This window comes from Harpia harpyja, chromosome 12 (assembly GCF_026419915.1).
Source record: "Harpia harpyja isolate bHarHar1 chromosome 12, bHarHar1 primary haplotype, whole genome shotgun sequence".
Taxonomy (NCBI): Eukaryota; Metazoa; Chordata; class Aves; order Accipitriformes; family Accipitridae; genus Harpia; species Harpia harpyja.
In genome coordinates this window covers 36,952,038-36,976,062 of record NC_068951.1, presented here as the reverse complement: position 1 = coordinate 36,976,062, position 24,025 = coordinate 36,952,038, and the positions used below count along the sequence as shown (strand labels likewise).

Below are 24,025 nucleotides of genomic sequence, written 5' to 3'. Positions count from 1 at the left end.
ACAGAGCAGCTCTGCTGCTGATGGTGGGGGAGATGTCTGTCCTGCTTATGGGCAGATGGTAAGGCTGAGTGTTGGAAGGACAGAAATGTGCTAAAACAGACAAACAGCCCTTCCCCCACTTAAAGCACTGATATAACAAATATGCAAAAGTCACATATTTTGCAAGTGTAGAGCCTTCCTAGCAATAATTAGCTTCTAAACATTCCCCTGCCCTGTATAATAAATGAACAGCATAGTAAATGTTATGAGAATAATTCATTATTCATCACGAATAACAAATGAAGGGAATAATTTACCATCCACTAACCTCTAAAAGGGCCCCACTTCTTTTTTAATCACGTAGGGATGCTGAGGGCCGAGGAAGAGGTCCATGTTCGGTCACACAGACCCTGCGGCTGCTGCTGCTGCTGCTGCTGGGTGGGTGCCGTGGCCTCGGGGCCGGTGCGTTGCTGCTGTTTGCCGGTGGTACCACCACACAACCTTTTGCATGGATGAGGATGGTGGTGCATCTCTGATGTCCTTTCCAGCCCCACGCTCTTTCCTGAGCCCATCTGACTCCACACAGGACTATCATCACATATCTGGGCACGTTACATTCCTGCAGCCCTGGCGAAGCCTTTAGTATGCTGCTGTACTTTGACCGTGACAAAGAGCCCTGAGGTGTCAAAACAGCAACCAAAGGCATGGCCACATGGCTAAAAGGGAAGAAAATTTTTTGGCCTCATCAGCTTTGTGGCACACACAACACCTGCTTTACCTGCCTGGTTGCGCAGGGGGATACAATTCTCCCACCATGTTCAGCATTGCAGCCCAAATCCAGCCTTGCTCCCTGCCACCGCACGTCTTCCAGGGTTTCCCCTCTTTACCACCCTGTGAGGAGGTCTCCTTTTCCTATTTCCAATATCAGATTTCTTTTTCCTTGTCCACAGCCAACCTGTTCTGGTGTTGCCCATGTCCTTCAAAAATCATAGTGCTGGACCACTCCTCCATGGGATTTAACCCCTTGCCAGTGCCTCCCTCTTTTACCCTTCTCCTGGAGACCTGAAAGCCTCCCAAGCCCTTTTCCTTGGGAGCTTAATACTGCTGCCTGCTTGAGGGTGGCATTTGTGGACTCATTTCTGTGTTATCTCTGCTGATTATTATTTGCTTATTGGCCTTCCTTTTCTTGTGTTCCCCCAGTGCTCCAGATGACAGACAGCACATAAATCACTGTAACAGAGCACAGTGAACAGAGACGAAGGTATACAAATTTTGTGTGCGTGTGTGCGCGCCTGTGTGTGCTGGCAGAGAAGGAGTGTTGGTGGATCCTTCTGGTGCCTTTCACAACCAGGAGTCACATTGCACAGAGAGCGCAAGGAAGCTGTGCTCCCAGCCCAGGCATCTCCTGTATCCCTGACCGCTAAGGACGACTGAGAAAATACCCTTGAGAAATGGGTCCCTGAAAAAATCACTCTATAGGCCACACTTGCCAGCTGCCCTGGGACACCAGCAAACCCTGCAGATTGTTTTCATGTGTGATTAGTTTAAAAAAACCCTAAATGCACATGTGCAGCCGATAGAACTGAATATAAAAACTAAAATTTGGCATTATGATTTTAGGAAGTTATTATTTTTTATTCTAACCTTTCACCTATATTATTGCTCCTGGATGTGAGTAAGCACCAAAACATAAAGGGTAGTTAAAAGCATCTGCCTATTACACAGTAACTGCCCTCATGTGATTTTAGCTTGGTGAGTACGTTTAATGTTTCCCAATGATTTCAGCTCCAAGTTTTGCTAAACTTGCATTTTTGGAGACTATTTTTGAGTAAAGACTTCCATAGGATAATCAAGATAATGCCGGCAAACTGACTTATGACCTCCAATATCTCAAAATATTCACAAACCTGCTGACTAACTGGGCATATTTTTGGCTCTGTGGACTTTCCATCCCTGAATGGAGTGATTAGTGACAAAGAGGGGGGTTATATTTAAATCAGCATGAGCTAACGAAACTCTGGTGTGTGCTGACAGCAGCCTCAGAAGAATACACCGTGGTGCTGTGCTGAGGAGCGTTTGATGCCTTGCTGGCTGCCACTCTCCATAAAACCCGACCACCCCAGCAGGACCTGGACTTCTCTCACCCACCCAGATACCAGGAACAGAAGCATCAAAATCATGCAACATCTCCAGTCTAATAACATTTAACCAGGGAGCTGAGATGATCAGACCCCCAGAAGAAGTCTAGAAGATGCTTTCTGAAGACAAGTGAGAAAACGAGAGTCACACCAAGCATTGCAGCTACCTACCAGCCTTTCTGGGCTGCTCTTTTCCTCAGGGCAGTGTAGAGGAATGTTTCACTCTCATCATTCCTTACGCATATCTTCTGGCTCTGGAGGACGGCCAGATTTTCATGCGTGTGCATGATTTTACGGCTGGATCCCACACAACCTACTTGCAAGAAGCCAGCAAAGAGCTTCCTTAGATACCCGCAGAGACCTGCAGTTCAACAGGGTCCCTAAGATGATCCATAAAATGCATTTCCCAGGAAGCCTTGATTTAGGCAGGCTGTTTTAACAAGACTTAAAGCACTAATCTGAACACATGCATGGGGGGTATGAGCTATGGTTTGACCCTCCTCATGTGCGCTCTTCAAAGACAGAGAGATGACCCACCTGATTCTGGCTCAGAGCATTGACCTGCAGAGTGGGACCTTGGTGTGGGTTGAAGGGAAGTTTACTAACATTTTGACCCTTTTAATTGGCATTATGCCTTCTCAGGCTTTATCGGTCAGCTTTGAAGTCTAACCAGCTCCCTGTGAGGAATTCATATTTGGCACGTTTGCATGAGACATAATGTGGTAACAGAGGTAGCTTTATATGTATGGTAATTTTTAGAGTTGAGTGACATTTTTCAAATGGATAAGTTCACTGAAAAATGCAGGAACCAATGGTATTTGTGAAAAAAATTAGAAAGTGTACAAATGTTTCGTTTTGATATGTCAAAAGAAATGGTTTGGAGATACATTTTGTTTCAACGTCACCAAAACAAAATATTTTGACTTTTTGTTTTGAAACAAGTTTTGTTGTTTAAAAACTGACCTAAATTTTAGGAAAGGATTTTTTAAACCAGCATTATGTAATAAAAAAGAGCATTTCTTTTCCTTTTGAAGAAAATGCTTGGGTTTACTCATTTTCTCCCTGTTTTTGGATTTGACAACAAAACTGAAAAATCCATATCCATCTACCTTTCTCACTGTTAATACTCATGTCGCATCTCCAGCTGCTAAAAGAAAGCAACGCTTTCATCCATCAACGCATCACTGCCATTACTCAACATCCCTGCTTTCGCTGTGCAAAAAGGGGGCTGCTAAAATGGAGTTTTGTCCGTGCCCAAAAGCATGGTGGCACCCCAGGTACGTGTGACCACGGGTGACTCGGTCGCCCTGGCACAGGACACGGACGTGCCTGTGTGCCCCACGGCCGCGGCTGCCTTCGAGCCCCACTGCACCTGGGCTTGCCCGCTACCAGATGCTCTGCCCTTATCAGGGCTTTATTTAGCCAAGCGGGTTAATGAATAACTCCTTGTTTCGCCAGCGAAATGAACCCTCGCTAGAGTCTTATCTCCTGATCACGCGCAGCGAGAGAGCAGAAGAACAAAGACGGATTTATCGTGTCCTCTGTTACTCACCGTCTGAAATGGCTGATAGGGCTCAGCAATGCGGCCACACCGCTTTTTAATGGCTAATTTATCTGCTTTCTGCTTCCCTTCCCAGCCATGAGTTTCGATTCCAAAAATAGCTTTAATCAAACAGTCGCTGTGGAGCCAGCTCTGCTTATGGCCAGCTTGGTTTCTGCTCCGGCTCTGGCGCTCTCAGACAACTGGTTTGCTGGGGTTTAAGCTCACCATTCTCGCCAGCAGTGCTCGCTGCAGAGCAGGGGCCCTCCGAAATCATTAGGCACGTTCTTGCGTTCAGGATGCTGCGGACAGTGAGCCCCCGTGCCCCGCGGAGCCGAAGGACCACGCGGACATCTCTTGGTGAGGAAGCTCTTCAGATGCTGCAGCTCCCTGAGGTGTTTGAAGCCACCCAAGCCCTTGGGGGTATCCTTACACACTGTAAAAGTCTGTTCATTAACAGCACATGAGTTTGGGCATTTAATATGCCCGCAGACAGGATAGTTCACCTCTGTGTGAGAAAGGGCCGTGAGCTGCCTGCAATACTCACACATCCCCACTACGGCGGTGTCTGAGCATCAGTGCAAACACCTCCCGTTGGATGCAGTGGAGCCAGGATTTCAGCCCATACTTCATCAACAGCTACTGACACACCTAGTCTTCAATCTCACTGCTTTCTGGGCCTTGGCTTCCTCATCTAATTTGATTAAAAGCTGTTCTGCCCAGGGTCTATCTGGACACTAGACATTATAACATTTTCATGATGGGGTAGCTGGCCCCTTTTGCCACAGAAGCACATCCCGTACTTTTTCCTTTTCTCCCTGCATCCCTTTGGGAGTTTGCGGCAAGACTCAGGATTGTGAGGAAATCCTAATAAAGAGCAATTTCCTATATGTTGTTCTCATGCCCTTCATGGCAAAAAAGCCTTCAGCTGTCTGTGTCTAGACTCTGCAGGAGAAAAGGGATGCTTTAGTAAGGGTGAGCAGGAAATCGAAATGCATTTCAGTGCCCTGCCCAGCCCTGTGGTTAGAAACTTCTGGTTCATTCACAGTGCACTGCTAGTGCCATTTACTTCTATTTTAGTTTATTCCCTTTTCCTCCTACCCCTGTTTCCTATAACAACCCCAAGCACAGATTGACGCTTGGTGGCTGGGATGGAGCAGTGACATATCTGCAGCGCAGGGCTTGGTGGCTAGCCACGGCGACTCAGAGCACATGTAGCTGCTTTAAAAAAATTTTTCTCCAGGACATCACAATTCAAAAATCATTTCCAGTTCTATTATTATTCTCAGCCCAGGGCAATCATACTGTGGTCTCCAGTGCAGCCAGCTCTAGCAGTCACTCCTGTTAAACATACTGAGTTTTCCTTCCAGTTTAGGGTTAACAAAAATTAAATTTGTGTGGTCAAATATAGGCAGAGATTTCATTCCCATGAGGCCATGTCTGCATTATTGAATCTAAGTCTTTTTCATGTGAAACAAAAATATACCAGTCATAGTTTTTTATAAAATAATATCCCACTGAATTATGTTTAAGGGAAAAAGGGTAAGTTGGGGCTTTCCGCTGTGATCACAGCAGCGAGGAATGAGTATTATCCAGGCTCCAGCAAGGGAAAGGGAAATAGATGCAGAAGATATGTACATGGCAGCATTGACGCTGCTCATAGCCGAGTCCGGATGGGTTTGGAGAATGGCATGCGCTGGATAAATTTTCAGAACTTTGCAAACGATGTTGGAGTGACCCTTCAATGCTCTATTTGTAAATATATAGTAATAAATTCCTCCACAGGTATTCTTTGTCCTTGTTACTTGTTTTCCATGAACATTGGAAAACATGTTTCCATGTTTTCCATCTGCTCCTATACAGGGATGCTAATGAAGAACAGGAGGTTTTTGATTCGATTCTTGGAAATTTTCACTTCCCCCTTCCCGCATCAGTCTCAGGATCATCCACTTGTGGATAATCCATAGATTTTAAAAAAGGAAGCAGAAAACACCAAATAACTCCTTCTTTCCCAAGACTTCTCCTGGTGCTAATCCATAATGTTGAGATACTAAACCGTGACTGCGTGTGCTGCCATGGGTAAGCCTGGTGGGGCTGAGCCAGGGCGAGTGGGAGCAGGGCTTAGCCCGTGGCATGGGCAAACCACCCTTGAAGGGCTATGTAGAGGAGGAAAACCTGGAAAAGCTGCTTTTAACACAGGAAGGTCTTTAAGAACAGGCAGAAAAACACCTGTCATCACACCCTGGATATGCCAATGCTGATGTGCTTATTGTGGCTACATTAATAATCATGATCAATGGTAGCAATAAGCAATAATAATTAATAACAAAATCATCATGAAATTAACAGTTTTGATTATTATTTCTGAACTTTTTAGATTTTTATCAAGAATTTCAGTGCTAGGTCTCCTGTTAGGCAAATCTGCTTTCACATTTGATGTTATAATAAGAAGTAGAAGTAGGGATTGCCAGTAGCCTGGTTCTACATTATCTCCCTTAAACATGAAGGTAGGTATCATTAAATATGCATCTATATGTATATAACCAATCATTTAAAATAACCTTCATGGCCTGCAGTAGGTAGGTAATAACTAAATAACTAATAACTAAAACATAGTTAGGTCAAAAATATTGTTGAATAGTTTTAAGTGTGACTCTCTTACTGGCTTTTGGTTACAAAGAAATAACTACATGAGGTTCCTAGGAGAGTTATGGCTATGGAGGGAGTGAGCTATCTGAAATACAAGTTTTCTGCCTTATCAGACTTCTTTTAAATGGCTTTTTTTCAAAATTACATGGAGTTTTGGAATTTCCCCTCCAAATTCTCTGTCTGCACTTTTGGCACTTGCTGTACCTATGCGGTTTCATCCCAGAAGGGTGCTGCAGACAAGTGTTGAATCTGCACAAATGTTTCCAAATCAAAACAGTCAAAGTGCTACTCTATATCCCTGGTTCTCTGATGTTTAGAAATAAACATTGGCAGTGCTTATTTAGGGCGTTTTGGAGCATTTCTGAGCGTGTCGGCAGCATACTCTCTCCCAAACTGATGGAGCTTGCAATTTTGTTTGGTGACTGAAAAGTGCAGGCTTGGAAACACTATTTTAAAAAAAGGAAAAAAGAGGAAACTGAAGTCCTGCATGGAACACCTGCAGCAGCCGTATACTTAAGCCATGGCACCTCGATGGTCCTTGGGGACAGCCGGGAGCAGAGCCTGGTGCCTGCCCGTACTGGTGCTGGATGTGGCACAGCATCACCCGGATCTTGGCCAGCAGACGAGTGTTGTTTCACACGTGCCCTCAGCTCTCTCCCTGTTTCTTTTCCCAGCGTTCCTGAATCTCCAGCCCCTTCCTTGCACATCTTATTGTCTCCTGCTTCCCTCACTGGAAGGTATTTTTCCCCACACTCCGCCTAATCCTATGTGTAAAAAAACCTTGATATTCTTGCTCTTTGATGGCATGTTTTGCTGTCACCCAGAGAACAAATTCTAATATCTAAATTTCCAAAATTATTTTGTTTAATCATTTTCTACTTCTTATCTTGCCTGTCTTGACTCCCTTCTTATAAGTCTTGATTTGCTACTTTTAAGATTTACTGCGACATACAAATTGTTTCTATTTGTATCTGCATGTGAAGTCAGTTGTGAGGCGTCTTGGGAAAATCTGCTTTAAAAACATAATATGAAAATAAACAACATCATGGAAAGCTAAGCTGTCTTATTGTCAATACATTTTCCACCTTATGAGGTTTTCTTTTTTTTTTTTTTTCTTTCTTAGCTGTGCATCATTTACATTATTGCCTTTTTCTGGGAATCACTCCAATGGCGGGACTAAAGGGCCATAATTTGATGGAATACAGTGACGGTGATGCCAGATAAAATGTGCACACACTGTTCCTTTCAGTTAATGTTACTGAGATAGCAGGATGCTGGAGAAAATGGATGACCTACTTTTATCCTCTGCATTAGGGATACGTTTTATAAGGTGGTAAGACTGTTTTGAAAATATATGCAAAATCCAAAGGGGGTTGTACCAGTATCAATCCCGTGACTTCCATTTATACTGGTGTAAGTAAAATCAGAATTACAGAATAAAGATAAGGGAAAAAGTACAAAAATTTTTGTGTCTGCAGTAAAGCTCCACCCTGCTATTCTTGGGAAACTTCATGTCCAACTCTGCTATGAAATGGCATTCAATCATCCTCAACTGCTTTTAATTATATTAGCAGTGTTATTGTAGCTGTTATCATCTAAGGATATGACTGAAGAAGTATTTATACAGAGAAGTAATATCATTTTTTGGACCAACTAATACACTGACAAGCTTTTTGGCATACAAGCCTGAAAAAGGGTTTGTGTGCCTGAAAACATATCTGCTTTTTTTTCCTAAACTATCAGTTTTTTCTAATAAAAGGTATTACATCTCCCTGTAGACTTTGTCTCATTTAATTATATTAGCGTTGAAAATAGGTGAACCAAATTGCATAAGATAATTTGTTTTGTCCCCAAACTGGGCTACTAGATCCAGCTGGAGCCCTCTGTTTCCAAACTGCTTGAAAAGAGCTAGAACATCAGGTTACAATTATTACCGTATGCGTATTAACTCATTTTAATGAAAAATATCAGAAAGAGCATAAAGCATCAGACTTTGGGCTTTGAAACAATCTTTGTCTTTCAGACATAGGGGTGAGGCTCACAAGGGTTGTGTCTACATGTACTTGTGCAGGGGCTACCCTTGCTGGAGGCGTGCAAAGTGACTGCTTTTGGTGCCAGCATTGGGTCTGGATGGGTCTCAGGTCTGATCCAGTGCGGCAGCTTCTGTATCTCCACCTTGCTGTATAATTGTTTTCATACTGACCCATTTCTCTGTCTGGAAGAAACCCAAAGCAGAAGCCCCAAAACACTTGAACTCATTGTATTTCAGCTCAACATGAGTGAGAAGCATCCAAAATCTTTAGCCAAAATAATTTCTTACCAAGTTTCCAGCCAAATTTGCAGGCTCAAGAGAGTCCATGAATCACAGATAAGCAGCCAGTCATTTGCTGCATAACTTTGCTTCTAATTACAAATGGGCAAACATAATATATGGAGTCATTAATTGGTCAAAAATAACACTGGGAATTCGATGTAATGGGATCAATGCTTAGATACAATGATGAGAAATGAAAGTATTCAGTGCATGGGCAAAATGTAAGCTGCTTGGCTAGCAAAAAGAAAACAATTTTTAATGCTTCCTTGTACCTTGACTACATAGTGTTTAACTTCATGTTTGACTTTAAACATTACAGAATGGCTTTGTTTTGGTCACATGCACAGTGGCCTCCTCTTAACATTTATTCCCCAGGAGTAAGGATTTTATTTAATGCAGAATTTGCAGACTGAAGGGATTAATCTTTTGTATGTCTTCTTCCTTGGAGAGTCTTTTTTTGGAAGGAATATATTTGTTTCATAGCTTTCTGAGTATATCTTTTGATATAAGTTCTTGCTCCCTTTCTCCCCTTCTCCCCAGCTTGTTTACTCAGGGAATAAAAACTTGACCTTGACTTTAAGGTCTTTGGTGTTTCAGACTGTACAGTCAGCAGAGAGTAAGGGGAAAAATCGATGTGAACCGTATTAGACAAGTAGAAGAGTAATGCGTAAGTGCTGGGAAGTCATCCTGGAAATGGAAACAACTGAGGTAATTCTTAAAGGAGAGCACATGCCGTTGATGCATCTCTTGTGGTTAAAACCCCACATCCCACCTTCTCCTTTCTGCACCCTTTTTCTCCCCAGCTGTCTAACACAACCCTAGGGCCAAAAGAAGATGGGGACATACCAGAGCCCTCCTGAGGTACCTACCTCAGCCAGGTGGGAGCTGGAATCAGGAGACAAAGCAGTGGCCCATGGCTTCACCTCCCTCCAACTCTGCCTCTGCAACTGCAACTCTGGATACTACAGGGGTCCTGTTAGCATCTCCAATAAAAAAATATATCAAAAGGATCAACAAGACAGGTGAGAAAGGGCAGCTCAGCAGATAAGAGACGAGACATTGTTAATGAGGATGTCAGCGATTGATAAGATTGCGTTTGTCACCAGTGGACTCACAAAGTACCCTGTCCGTACTGCAGTTTGGGAGAAATTCTGCTGTTTCCTTGCCATTTCTCAATTTATGGAGTGAAATTCTAGCTGAGCTGCCTCGGCATACTGTCGGGACATTGAGGTCAGGGAGGCAAAGTCAGACTTCATCTACCAGACATGCCTTTCCAGGAAGCTGTGCGGATCATTGCATTTAAATGCAAATCATGTTCGGTTCAATATATTTAAATACCAGTGAAATGTCCTCAGCAATAATAGCAGACTGTTAATACATATGTGTATGAAATTCTTAATTAATTAGATGACATTAGAGTACCAGTTGTGTTCTCAAAACAGCTCAAAAGTACTCTTTTAAAGGGAATTAATATTTAATAGGAAAAAAATGCAATAGCTTCCTGGAGTCTAAATTAAATGCATGTACCTTTATAGTTTTTACAAGTGTTTTACTCATAATTTAGTCTGCTAGGGAATCGCATCATAGGTATTTTCTACTACAGTGGGGGGTGCCCTGGGAAGTGCACAATCCATCAGGCTTTTCTTCAGAGCCTGATTCCCCTTCTTAAACAAGGAATTGCTGGAAGGCTTCAGGAAAAATGTCTGTCTTTCCCTTGAAAACAACCTGCTGGAGGAAGGAGGAGGGGTAAGGAGGAGGTGTAGCCCCAGGCGAGGAGCAGACATACCTCTCGGGCCTGGGTACCTCTTTGTAGGCAGGGGAGCCCATTCTGGCCCCCATCCCGCCATGGGTAGAGGCTCCATGTGAGCTGCAGGCAGCGCTGGGGGCCAGCAGCACACACGCATCTGAGATTTGTGCCCCGCGGCAGGAGCCAAGTGCCACATTTACCCCTTTCACAGGATTATCAGGTTAACGTTCCCACAGCTGGAACATTTGGGGTCACCTCCCAGATATTGCGAATGATAATTCTGACCAGCGAACGGCCCAGTGCAAAGAACCTCAGAGATAAATGCCCTGCATGTGAAAACAGATGATTTGTCATAGCAGTAATGGCCATTCCTCAAATAAATTAGACCCGCATATGTACATCCTTATTTGCGAATAATCCATACGTGTCATCAAATAATTTCCATTTTCCTTCTTATGCAGCGGAAAATTAAACAGAAGACAGCTAAAGTGAGCTTCAAGCTGAAGCCCTCTGAAAAAACCATGCTGTTGTGAAAAACATTGTTTAGGGTAACTTGAGAAGCCAGCTGGTAAAATTCAGTCACTTTTTCCAGGGCAGAAGAATTTATAGACCCTATCTTCAACACAAATAATCTCTATTAGATTCCCCTGCTTTTAAAATTGGGTTCCACTAACCTTTATTTATCATGCTTTCTCAGGACCACACAAATTAGACAAAAACAGCATGGTAGTCTCTTTTCTGTTTAAGCACATAAAGCAAGTGTGTACAATGTCTAGCATTAAAGAGTTTCAGCCATGTTTTTATTTCCATAACTGTTTCAGAGCCCCAGATATTACTGCTTAAAGCCACCCTCTATACCAGCAGGGCTTCTTCAGTACTACTGTGTTATAAATAACACTAATAGTAGTAATAATAGCGAGTAGTTCTTAAGTTATCTCATATCTTTCTTCAATTTTGTTCTTGCAACACCATGTCAGAACATTTTGTCTGAGCTGATGGGAAGAAGGGGTATTGATTTTCTCAAGATTGCTGGCTTTTTCTCATCCTATTTAGTGCCAAGGGCTGGTATAAATTGCGCCGGGAGCACGGCACAGCGCAGGCACAGCCAGGCTGCACCGTGCCGGGATTGGGGCTGCAGCAATGCCTGCTTGCTCAGACGGTTCTCAGCAGGGACCTTGCTTGAAATCTCAGTGTATTTTTAGTTGAGCTATGTGAGGGATAAAAGTAGGGCATCGGTGCTCAGCAGAACCATACAGACAGGTTTTGCATACGGAGCAAAACTGGAGACCGTGGTGGGGGTTGGGCTTTTTCTTCTTTTTCTTTCATTCTGCTGACTTCGCGCAAAAGTTGAACATCAGGTTTTACCCGGTGAACTTACATGAGTTTGTACAATAGATGTGTGTGAGAGAAAAACAGCCTGTTCAGAGCCGGAGAGGAGCAAGCAGTCCCACACGGGCCAGGTCTGCATTGCCCCCAGTGTTGGCAGGACCAATGGCCCCATCGGGGGAGAGGGACAGAGCCAGGACGGGAAGAGGTTTCGACAGCTTCCTCAAGATATCCTCTTAGTGTTCATGGCTGGGAAGCCAAGCAGGGAAATTGGGATCGCTCAAGGCGCTTCTCTCTAGCTTATTCTGTGGTTTGGAAAGCAATTTGAATGGAAAATGAAAAGAGTTTGAGGACAAATCAGAGAAGGAAAATGGGACCAATACAAGAGGAGTAGAAATTAAAGGAGTGGAGTCTGGGCTTGAAAAACTCCTCAGTATCAGCATTTCTCCCCACCAAAAGGAAGCATTTTATTTTCCCTGGAAGGAGACAAAATGAACAGCAGGGACTATTGTTGTGGCAAGAACACCTGGAGATGTGCTAGCTGCAGCGAGAGCTCGCTGGCAGGGATAGCAATGGCATAATTTGCAGCAACATCTGCAGTTGGCCCAGCAACCATCTCTCCTCATTAATTAGCAGAAGCAGTAGGTTTGCCAGACAGTCCCGTTGGCTTTTGCCTTATTACTGTACCCCTTAGCTAATGAGCCATCCTCTTCCTTTCCTGCTGAGTGAGGTATATCCAGTCTGATCACAGAACGGGCACAGAAATCCAATGTGCATCAAAGGGGGTGACAGTGCTTACCATCATTTTGTGTATATACCCTGTGGGTCATATTTACTACAACCACACGATTCAACAGCAGTGGGCTGTAGACCTATGGAGATAATAGCAGAGGTTCATCAATGACTCCCCTGCTTCTCCCTGTGCGTCTAATTTTATGCTGCAAGGCATGCAACCATGCATGTGTGATTCTGGCTTTTACTCTCTGAAATTATTTTGGATTATATGTAGTTTATTCACAATTCTGCTTTGGTCCTCCAAGCTGACAAACACGTCCTTTCACCTTGCCTCATTTTCTCTGCCTGAAAATAAGAACTGTGACACTGTCCTTCAGGAGTGATTTGATTTCCACCAGTGAGACAATATCATAACCTAGTTCTGCTGAATGTCCATTTCCACAGTGTAGTCCAGCTGCGCAAGAAAGCAACATGTGGATCGGTACACAGGGACTCCCAGGCGCCTTTGCCTGGCCATTACATGCCATCTCCATTGAGCACCGTCCTGGTGGTGAATTACTGCAGCAATGGAGAAATTAATACAAGGCAGAGGAAGGCAGCAACATTTAGCAAGTCTCTGGAAATCTCAGCTTTCTTTTCCAGGGTTGCACTTATGATCAAATGTCAACTCCTGGACACGGCTAAGGGACTGCAGGCTGTTACCTGGGGAGCTCCAGGTCTTGGTGCAAGAGAGCTTCTATCAAGTCGTGGCTGCCTAGCCCTGTTGGTCGTGCAGGCAGGATCCCGTTTGCCTGCATACAGTGCCGAGCCTCAGGCAGTCTTGCTCAAGTCATTTCATGCACAGTTTAATTCTTTCCGTAATGGGGAGGGGGACTTATTCCAAGAAAACCCGATCCAAAATGATCAAGGTGGCTTAATAACACAAGGCAAACGGCAGTGCTATGGCCCTGCTAGACAATAGCAAAACACATTCGGATACGCAGCTCAGACCTTGCTGCATTACACATGTAATTAGGTTGTTTCCATGGTAATGATCTAATTATGGTCTTCTTGGCTTTGTGTAATCACATTTGCTGCATTTTGGCAGAGCTGTTTTCCTTATTTTTGAACTGCAACACTTGGCAGGATGTTCTTTCTAAAGCCGAATAATAATTTTGCCTGATGGAAACCGACAAGTCTGTGAGCTTTTATTTAAAGCAGGGTTGAAGATACAAGACAAGACAAAACTATACATATATATATATCTCATATATATAATATATATGTATATATAAAGAAGGGGTTTTATCCCTGTAATTTCTATTCCTCCTTCCTTCCTACCTTTTTTTTGCAAGTGCTTAAAATAATGAATTGTAGCAGTGGCTCCCACGTGGGAGGGGAAACTCCAGAGACCTCTCTTCTGTTCCCGGGGTTAGTGACGGGCTGACCTTAGGGCATGAGATTTCACATCTCCCTGCCTTATTTTCCGTGTCTGGGGATAATGATACCGACTTCAGATGAGATGTATATACAAAATGTATATTATTTCTACTAAGCTATTTCAGCTCCTGGTAAGCATGATACCTTAGAGACAGCTGGTGAAATCCTGGCCCTGCAGAAGGCCAAGGGCAAAACTCTTATTGATTTCCACAGTGCTGCATTTTCCTGTGTGGCTGTTCAAACACCTTAGAAAATATCAGATACAAAAAGCCAAATCTAGCAGCCTTGACCAATATGGATTCTCCACCCTGCTGCCCCAGAGCTGAGCAAGCAAGGTGGTATTAGACTTTGGTGACACGTGCGGTATCTCTCTCAGCTGCCATGGCACTGCGGGAGAATCTGGCCACGGGATTTGTTGCTCAGAAGTGGGATACCCTTTACCAAGCCCACCGCTCCCTACAGCTCAGCTTATTCCCCTGTGTTATAGGGCGGGTTTAGGGAGGTGCAGAGTCCCAGGCTCAGCTAGAGCCAATGCTCATAAGGATTTATCTTGGTCCGCACTCTGTTTTGCAGGAGAGGTGCTTATTATAGCCTGTAATCTCTCCTAATGCAGCGCTCTCCTTGAAGTCAGCTGCAAGCTCTGGCTGTTAGTTATCACTTATAAAGATTCTTAAAGCTTTCTTGCAAAACAAAAGCTATATTTCTAGCTTGAGCAATAAGGGATCTGGGGAAAGATAGGAGATGAAAGGTCAAGCAAAAGGAGCTTGTGAAATCACACTGGAGCAGAACTGCAGGCTGTAGCCAGCCAGGAGCTTGTGTTGCAATTGACAAGGCTATTCATGGAAAGGTTTTTGATCAGAGTTGCCATGACAATAGGAAACACCTAAAAAAGATCTATGAAATGTTATATCGGCATCAAGCCAAGAAGTTAAGACAAATCCTACACTCTGGTTATTCCCATGAGTCAGTAGCTTTCATAGTAGTATTGCTAAAGGAAAGATTTGGTCCTCTGACTTTGAAGATTTGGGAAAACAGGTATGAAATGTAAATTACAACAGAAAAGATTTGTGCCGTAAAGAATTTGCTGCAGAAGGATGTTGGAAATCTTGCAAATACTGTTTACAGCTCTAGCTTAGTGTGCTGAATATACACACAAGACAACGGAGTCCTCTGATTTTGATCGACAGGTGGGTATGACTGCTTTCTGAATGAATACAGTATAACACCCACTCTGCACATCCTCTAGGGTCTAGGGATTGAAATTTCCATCTCTAAACCTTTACAGAGAGATTTCAAATCCAAAATAAGAGGCACTGAATTTCAAGGACCCAGCAAAAATAATTCACTTTTGAAAGCAGTGTTTTCTCAAGATGTCAGAGGTGAGAAGAAAACCTGGTGTTGCCATTTTTTTGAATGACTAATGATGTGAGGGTGGGGCTTTTTTCTTCATTTGATGCATCTCTGAGTGCAGGATCCCTGGAGCTTACAGCAAGGACCAGAGACTGTGTCCTCTGCTGGTTTGTTTTTGGTTTTTTTTTTCAGAACTGACCGTGCTGTTAGCCCAGAGAAAGTAAATTATGTTATTGAGCCATATGCTTTCACGTTATGTTCTGCAAAGAATAAAACTAACTGTGATTAGCTATTGCCACTTAAGTTTTAGCAGATTGACACCTCTCAAATGCCAAGATATACCCAAATAAGCCCACAACAAATGCCTGTGAATGGACAGGCAACTGCACAGCAGTCATGGTGAAAGTCAAATAACAGCAGTGGAGTGGGGTGGGATTTCAGGTCTGCTCTGTCACTGCTCCTAGTGAAGTGAACGATTTTTCTGAGGACCCTTCAGCACGTCACAGCTAACTGACTTCCACATCTTTCCTGCAGAGCAGGTAGGTATGAAAAGCGTACCTTGCTGGAACATCGTTCTCCATTGATATACAGCCACCTCCTGGATGGGATGATATAGCAGCTGGTAAACAGGGCCTAGTCTTAGTAAGACATTTGGTGCCTCAGGTACCCTTCCCCTTCTACTTCTTCTGTCTTTTCAGCCAGCCAGAGGGAGGAAGACGAGGGTGGCACTCAGCTGGAGGCCAGTGGCCCCAAGGTTGGGAGAGGAGAGCAAGCACTGGGGCTGGTGGGGACCAAGCTGCGGCAACCCTGCTTGCTCAAGCCTGGGGCTTCCCAGAAACGTCGTGCCGCCAGGTCCTCACTGAAAACCCTACAGAAAAGCCTCCGGCTGAGGGGCAGCCGAGCTCCACCAGCGAGTGCCTGGGGGTGAGCTGCCTGAAGGGAATTGGTTGGGTCCTCTCTGTATTTTGTCCATGCGGTATAGCAGTGTACCCCAGGATACACAACATAACCATCTGCTTCTCTTCCTGTCTCCTCCCTAAGAGCTCAACAGCAGAAGGGACAGGCTTGTCTCCAGAGAGAATAATGGTATGTTAATGAGCCCTGTTCACTGAAACTGCTGGTTCTTGTACTTTGGCTCTGGTTGTGGTATTGGAGAACATGGAACAGCATATTTTACCGTGCAGGCTGCATAGATGCCCCTGCTGTGCAAAGCCTTGCGTGAAAACCGCAGTAATCACCTTCTCTTGCCTTCAAGGTATTGCACGTTTGTAGGACTAAAATCAGAGCTGAGGAGCCTGTCCTCCTTTCCACAAGTCTGCGAATTTCATTAATGCCACCAAGGGTTTTACTTGTGCCTGCAGAAGAGACCAGACCCCCCAATTTATTCTGCCCTTGTTTCCTTCTTTCGTAACCCAGATATTTGCATAATACAGAGCAGCAATGCCAAGTGCCGGGTGCCTCTGTTCCTGCTGCACAGGCTCCATATGCTGCCTATCTGTGTCAATCCCAGGGAGCTCTGCAGTTGCAGGAGGACAATTTTCAAACTGTATGCGTGTAAATTAGAGCTGACACTCTGCAGCTTTAATTCACGGACTGAACTTGACCCTTGCTCACACCCTACCCATCGGATAACCTTAACACCACAATCAATACAGCTAGATAATTACAACTAGTAGGAAAGCTAAGTGTATGTTTCCAGGTTTTTTCATCAAAACAAAGTCCTAGTAATATGTTCCTGCCAAGGCTTACACAGTTCTCCTTTATTACACTGGGAGCTCACACAAGCCTAATACTGTGTAATACTTTTTACATGAACACTTGCAGCCAGAAATTCCCTCTCATCTAAATCTAGCTCATCTATCTTGGTATGAATCTCTAATTCTGCATATGTAGAGGGGAAAATGTCCCTCTGTTTCCCTGTTGATCTAGTGCCAAATCCACTGACGTCAACAGCCAGAATAAGAATGATTGAGAAAAATGAAAAACAGGTCCATGAAACTTCAGAGATTTCACCTTTGGGTTTCACTAGCTAAAGCTGGTTGATATAATTTCCCACTTTCTCCTGGTTACCACAGATCTTGTTTCTTAAACATATGTTGCCCTTTTGCTCTTTACATATGTGCTTTGCTAATGGTTGAGAGAAGCTTGTCCTTTGTAGACATTACCTTAGGAAGAGATCCTGGCAAGCAGAAAGCCATTTCACACGGCCCTAGGAAGGACAAGTCAACTTAGAGACATTCTGTGTCAGGTGGAGCACCGAGGAGGACACTGTTTCTGACCACAAAACATTGACTCCCAAGCCAAAAGGGTATGGGACCACTCAATGCATGGTGTCCAGAGAAACATGAGCATTTTTCCCATTTTCACTTTAAATTATACAGAATCAACGAGGTCCACAAGGCATGGGTCAGGGTACCTCGATCAGGACCTAAGCAACATCTCAGTGATAGATAAATCTCACCTCTGCTCACTGGAGCAACACGAGTAGGTGAACCCTCTTCCTCTGAAGTGTAATGTCCAGCCCTGACTTCTAGGACATCTGGAGTTAAACAGCAGTAGTAACCCTGCAGTGGCAAGGAAGCAAAATAACTGCAATCATTAATTGCACTGCTATAAATTCTCTGGTATGAGAAACTTTCATCTGTGCACACAGTTGTGAAGAAGACGCCATGAACATAGGCTGTAGTACACATACACGCACACACAGAGCATATGTACACACAGAGAGATCAATAGATTGCATATGGTGCACATGGCATAATTCATGACTTTTCTTGAAGGCTGTCACAAATCTGAGATGTATTGGGTGAGAAAAGTACTGGGGTAGTCTTTTAATTAGTCCACAGCTCAGCTGCGTTGCAAAATTTACTCTCTGACATTGCATCCAAAATTTATAACCTTTTAAATCAAAGGAACATCTCAGACTGAGTTTTTGCTAATCTGAGGTGTTAATGATAAAAGCACAAGCCTGAAAAAGGGACATGTTAGACAATTATTCACAATATTCAGAACTGTTTCTCAGGCCAATGTGTACCCTATAAAAATTAATCTGGAAAATATATGGGGCTCCCAGTCGTCTCGTTCATATCTCTGTATTATCTGCTTGGTGCTGCTGGAGGTCGTGTGATGGGAAAGCGGCACTTTGCCCATCTGTGGTGAATGCTTCCCAGGACTGCTTGCTAAATGAGCAGGGTATGGATGCTATAGGGCCTTCAGCTCAAGCACATCCATACTGGAGAGGAACATGTCTTGGTGAACACACCCAGGGCTTGGCAGCCTTAGTAAGCCCCAGACCTAGACCCTAGGAGAACAGGTATGGTACTGGCTTGAGAGGATTTGGGGTGATGTAGTCAATGACTGTGGCTCTTGGCCAAATGGATATTTTGTTTCAGTAAGACACACACTACAGTATTCTGGCTTCTTAGCAGCTGTTGCCAGATGCGACCTACCATTTGCTAGGATAGGAAGAAGAAAGACATTATCTCCAAAGCTGCTTTGAAGAGATACTGAGTGCTTTCTGTAGAAACAACTGTTCTCTGAAAAAGTTTATGTCGTGCAGTTGTTCCTTACTGCAGGGCAGTTATACTGTACTGCTTTTTCATATATCAAAATGCTACTGAAGTTGATGGCAAAAGCATAGCCAGCCAATCTTGCATCACTGTCAGGATCACGGGCCATCACGGGGGTGGTATAACAAGTGTCGCTGCTACCTGAAAAGTAATTTATGCAAAAAGAGAGCCAATATGGGATTGACTGGCAGGCAGTTGTTAGAAAACATTTATAAAAATTTAACCTTCCTTCATCCCCCAAATCAATTTGTTTTCAGTTATTTTGAAAAGTTTATTTTCAGTTTTGTCCAATTACAGGCTCTCTTGCAATGAGCTTTCCTTTCAAGCCACACGGTTCTTTCATATTGAAATTTCTCATTTGGAAAATGTCTAAAGGCACATTTCAATCATTGAAAACCCTTTTCCTTCAAAAATATTGAAAAATATTGCTTAAAGCAGCCACTAAATGTTTCAGTGTCTGCTATTCAGTGATTTCTAAGCACAACTGTTGAAAGAGTCGTAACTCCCACTACAGTGAATTAACCTGGAAAATCCTTTGCTCTTTAGGGCAGGGCCCAGGATAAGTGTCCAAAGAGAAAGGCATGAACATAAGAGACTGACTTTTGACACTGGGTATGCTCTTTTTTGCATTTATTACAGCTGTATCCATACTGTAAACAGTAGATTAGAGTTTCCCAAATTAAATACACCCCAAATAGTTTACAGGGTCTAAGTGGCCACTATGTTTGGTTTGTTCATTTGCGTTTTAATCAGCCCCAGATGAAAAGGCTATTCCCCACTGTGTCGAGGGATTTGAGGCAACTGCACTGCAGATTGTGGCCACTGTGGGTGAATACGGTTTTGTTTGCAAAAAGTAGTGGAACTCCCTTGTTACATTTGGTGATGGCTTTTCTTTGTCGTTAAAAGACTTTTCAATATCACCAAAGAAAAGGAAAAGAAAGATGTTTGGTGGATACTTTTCCATATTTCCAGGAACCCTTTCCATTTTCAGAAAACAGTCGTAAGAAAAACACCTACAATGCTTTGATGTTTCAAGGTGCTGGCTGCAAAGGTTGTATTGGCCCTGCTCCTGCAGGTCTGTATGTTCTGGGAAACACCAGCTGCCTCCAGGGCATCTCAGCCTGCCCTGCCTGAAGGCGATGGAGCAGGAGGCGGTCGTAGGCTCCCAAGAGCCCAGCCCATCCAGAAACCGGACCTGCATTCCCTGACACACCCCTACCTGGGAAGGATTTTGCATCTGTGAGGAGGGACCAGCACCGGTGTGAGGTTTGGATGCTGTTGGCTGTGGGTAAAAGCCCTGCAGCAGTGGAGAGCCTGGGGGAAGCCCATTAGTTAAGAGCTGATGCACCCGATGCCGTTATCACTAATGCCTTCGGCGCAGGACAGGGCTGCAATCAATTTCATAATAAATCAACCCCATTTTCTAATATGAACCAATTTATCTGCCAGGCTGACTTGCCAAACACTATTAGAGGCTGAGGTCAAACTGAAAAAGACATATCACGTTTTCAGCTTCTCCTCCTAACTTCGCATCTCGGAGGCACACTCCGCAGTCACCGGTTTGCAGCTCTTTACCCTCCCTGGAGACTTCTCCTTCAGGAGACTTTCATTTACAGATGATGCAGACACAGCAGGAATTATATATTTAATGACAGCCACTAACACGACAGCTTTAAGTCTGAAAATAGCACCTGTCTTTTGTCACCACTGTACAGTATTTATGGAGACTGGATAAAAAGATTATTTGAAAGGCTTGATTTGCAGCAGAACCAAGAAAATCCAGGTTTACTATGACCAAGCCTATGTTATGATTTTTATCTGTGCTCATTTAGGCTACAGTTCTGGTGAAGACACCCAACTTAAAGAATTAGCTATGGTAAACAAGATAGGAGAGAGATTTGAGATTGTTATTTATAGAAGGAATCACGCAGAGATGACTATAAAAATGATTAATACATATCAAATACAGATAGCATTAGTCTAGGGATACACAGAAGAAACAAAGGAATCTCTGCCTTGAATGGTCATTGTACAGCACAGGCTTGTGAAAAATTCACGTATACGTGAGCGAGGAGCTGGGAGCTGCTGGCAGCTGGGAGCCTTGGACTGCACCAGATGAAAACACGCCGATGTTTAACTATTCATCTGATGTTACAGAGCAGCACAGTCAGCCATTACCATTACGAGCAGAGAATATTGATTATCCCATTCAGAAGAGTTAAGGTGTTGCTGAAAGCAAGAATAATAATAATAATTGCATCAGCAGTTAGCATCCTCGGTGGGTATGCACGTGAGCCTGCATGTAAAAAAAAGGGTGAGAGGTATCTTCTAGGGGAGGAGCTGTGAAAGATGGAATAAATGGGCTTAGCCTAAAGAAAAAATTGGGGACGGGATAATGTAACCAAAATTGCAGGACAAAAAGGCATAGAGTTAATTTGCAGCAAGGCAGATACAAATCAGATACAAGTCAGGTGTGAGGAATAAATTCTCGAACAACACAACGACTACCATGGCAGCAACACAAATGCCATCAGCACCCAGTCTGAATCCAATGGCATCCCTGGCAGCAGCGACACTTGCTCAGCTTTTTCCATACTCGTCTCCTTATAACTCCATACTTGCACCACTATTTCCATTAAAGTAACTCCAGATTGCAGTAGGTGCATAAGGAAGGGCTTCACAATTTACAATGATGCCAACAAACCAGTGGGAACAATTTTTTTATCAAAAAAAAAGGATCACAAGGGCTAGTACTTCTTAAAGAGAAGACAGTCAACGCATTGCAAATGCAAATCTGGGTGAAGCATAGCTGAACAAGAAGGCTATTCAGTAGAAGTTTCAGTGACATGGGTAGTTACTGGAGATGCTGCAGAAGGTGGCTGGTTCAACTCTTCCTTGCAAAGGGAATTCCCTCTGGTGCATTTATTTGAAATCTTTTGATTTTGCACTTACAGCACTTACCTACTGGAAAACAACTCAAAGCATTAACAAGCCCAAAGTATTTTTATTCCTGGTATCTCACTTGAAACAAATATCCCTTAATATTCTTCCCTAATGCTACTTTTTTTTATATTTTCCAGGCAGAAAAGAAATGGTCAAATCTGCAGTAAAGAAGATTACTTATGATGGGCTTTTAAGAAATTATGCACACAAAGGCATAAAAGGAAGGATGTACTCTCTTAACCTTTCCCTTCCAAAGAAGCTGACCTTTTTCTATCCTAGCTTGTATTTAGCTGATGTAAATCTTCAGATGCAAATATGATTTGATACAAAGCCTGCTGGACTCAGTGGAATGGTTTCCACTGGCATTCACCAGCACTGAGCCAAGTCCATACTGCTAATGAAATTTCTTAGATAGTAATAATAAACAACATTATGAGTGGTGTCACCTTTTTTATAAATCCAGGGACATTAATATTAAATTTGGCACTACCTTAGAATTCCTGAAACTTTGGTCCAGAGGGCTTTCCATACTTAGCCATGATGCTAACTACGATGAGAAGAAAGCAGCAGGAAAGTGGGCAAAATGCTGAAAGTCTATTACCCACATTTTGAATGCAAGCACAATGAAAGGAATAGGTTCCATGGAGCAACCACAAATGACTTCGCCATGGTCTCGCAGATCATAAGTGGTTTGTGTTGATGACTTAGGTATCAACAGCCAAGAAGATGCAATATTATTATTCAGAAATTTGACCCATGTGATTTTTGCATAATGTTAAAACTGAAAAATTGAAGAAAAAATATTTTGGGTTGTCATGAAGTTTTTTTTTTCTCCAAAAAAAACCCCAAAGCTCTAAAAGTTAATATTCAGTTGACTAATATCTGTTTAATCCCATCTTCAGACTAACCTTTTGAAGGAATTAAAAATGGAAATTTTTAAACCAACTACCTTAAACTACTGCACAAAAGAGTGAAATTTTCATGTCTGAATGCCCAAACCGATCATTTAAACTTTAGAAGCTAAATTTCATACATAGTTTCTGTTCGGTCAAATCGCATTTTCTGGGGACTTTCTCCTTTTCATCAAAATGTAAGATGGGCAGTGGATTTATGCACTACAACATAGTAGCTGTGGCTCTGTGTCAGCAGAGCAGGACAGGAGGCACAGAGGATGCAAACAAAGGCATGCCTGGTGGCTGGGGATGTCATCTAACTTTCTGAGCTGTGTCCCTGAGCAGAGAGGCTGGTTTCACCACTGGAGCCTTCAGCTGCATTCGCCCCATCTCAGCCTGGCACGAGTGCAGGGGTTGGGGCACCCATCACACAGCTGGATGGCCACAGTGACCCACTGTCCCACTGACTTCCACATGATCCTTGTTTGGAAAATCGCTCTTTATGAATAAGCGCATTAGGAAACTCTGCAATAACAGTAAAATACTTGCTATGAAGCGAGTTGTAATTTCTTTCCTGATATAAAGCTACCTGTAGAAGATGATCCCACAGCCACTTATATTAAACTGTCAGTGAGCACATCCCTTAAAAGCTTTTTATTCTGTTTTTAATATATGGCATTTGACAAGGAAGAGAATTGAATATCACTGGTGCTGATTCCAGTGCAGCTCAGCTGATTTGCTCTGGCCGAGCGCTGGGCCAAGTGCCCGACAGCCCAAGCCGTATATCCTGTTTTTTCATTAACAGATATTGTCACTCCACCACCTCAGCGCACTGTTTTTATCCAGCTACTGAGCTCTGGAAACCATTAGGTGTCTTTCTCCATTAGGCATTAAGAAGACGTACACGTATTCGAGCAAGAAGTTTTCTTGGTTGCATGACATTTCCTCTCCTTTTTCCCCAAACGTTCTTGTTTATCCCACAGTGGTTTAGATACTTTGGGGTGTACGATGTACCAGGAGTGCCTGTGGTCCTTCTGGTCACGGCAGCTGGGAAGGACACGATCCCAGCAAGGACCACATTCCACTCTCACCCAGAGCAGTGAGCAGCCCATGACCCCTTGGGGTCCATCAACTGCTTTGGGGACATTTGTGAAAGACAACTAAGAAAGAAATCCTGCTACAGTTGGCTTCAATTTACTGCAACTGTAGCTGCATCTCCACTGGAAATTGGTGTCTGCAATCAATAAAAATCAGAACCCAGCATCACCTTTAAATTTAAGGAGAAAAAAGCCCAAACCTTGTGATACTCCAGACATGAGCCTTTGAGCAGCTGCTGACAAATCATGACTTTTGCAGGGGAAAACATCTGCACGTTCCTAAGAGCTTCCAAGGGCAAACCAGCAGCATCTCCCTGGGGTCCTAG

The 24,025-nt window shown here is 43.5% G+C and overlaps 1 long non-coding RNA gene across 1 annotated transcript in view; it reads right to left on the bottom strand.

Moving 5' to 3' along the window:
• The window catches only part of LOC128149348 (uncharacterized), a 64,020-nt gene that overhangs the window by 8,566 nt on the left and 31,429 nt on the right, over window positions 1-24,025 (bottom strand). Inside the window, exon 3 of the long non-coding RNA XR_008237618.1 lies at window positions 17,659-17,761. This is a non-coding gene — a long non-coding RNA (uncharacterized LOC128149348). The remainder of the gene's footprint in view (window positions 1-17,658; window positions 17,762-24,025) is intronic.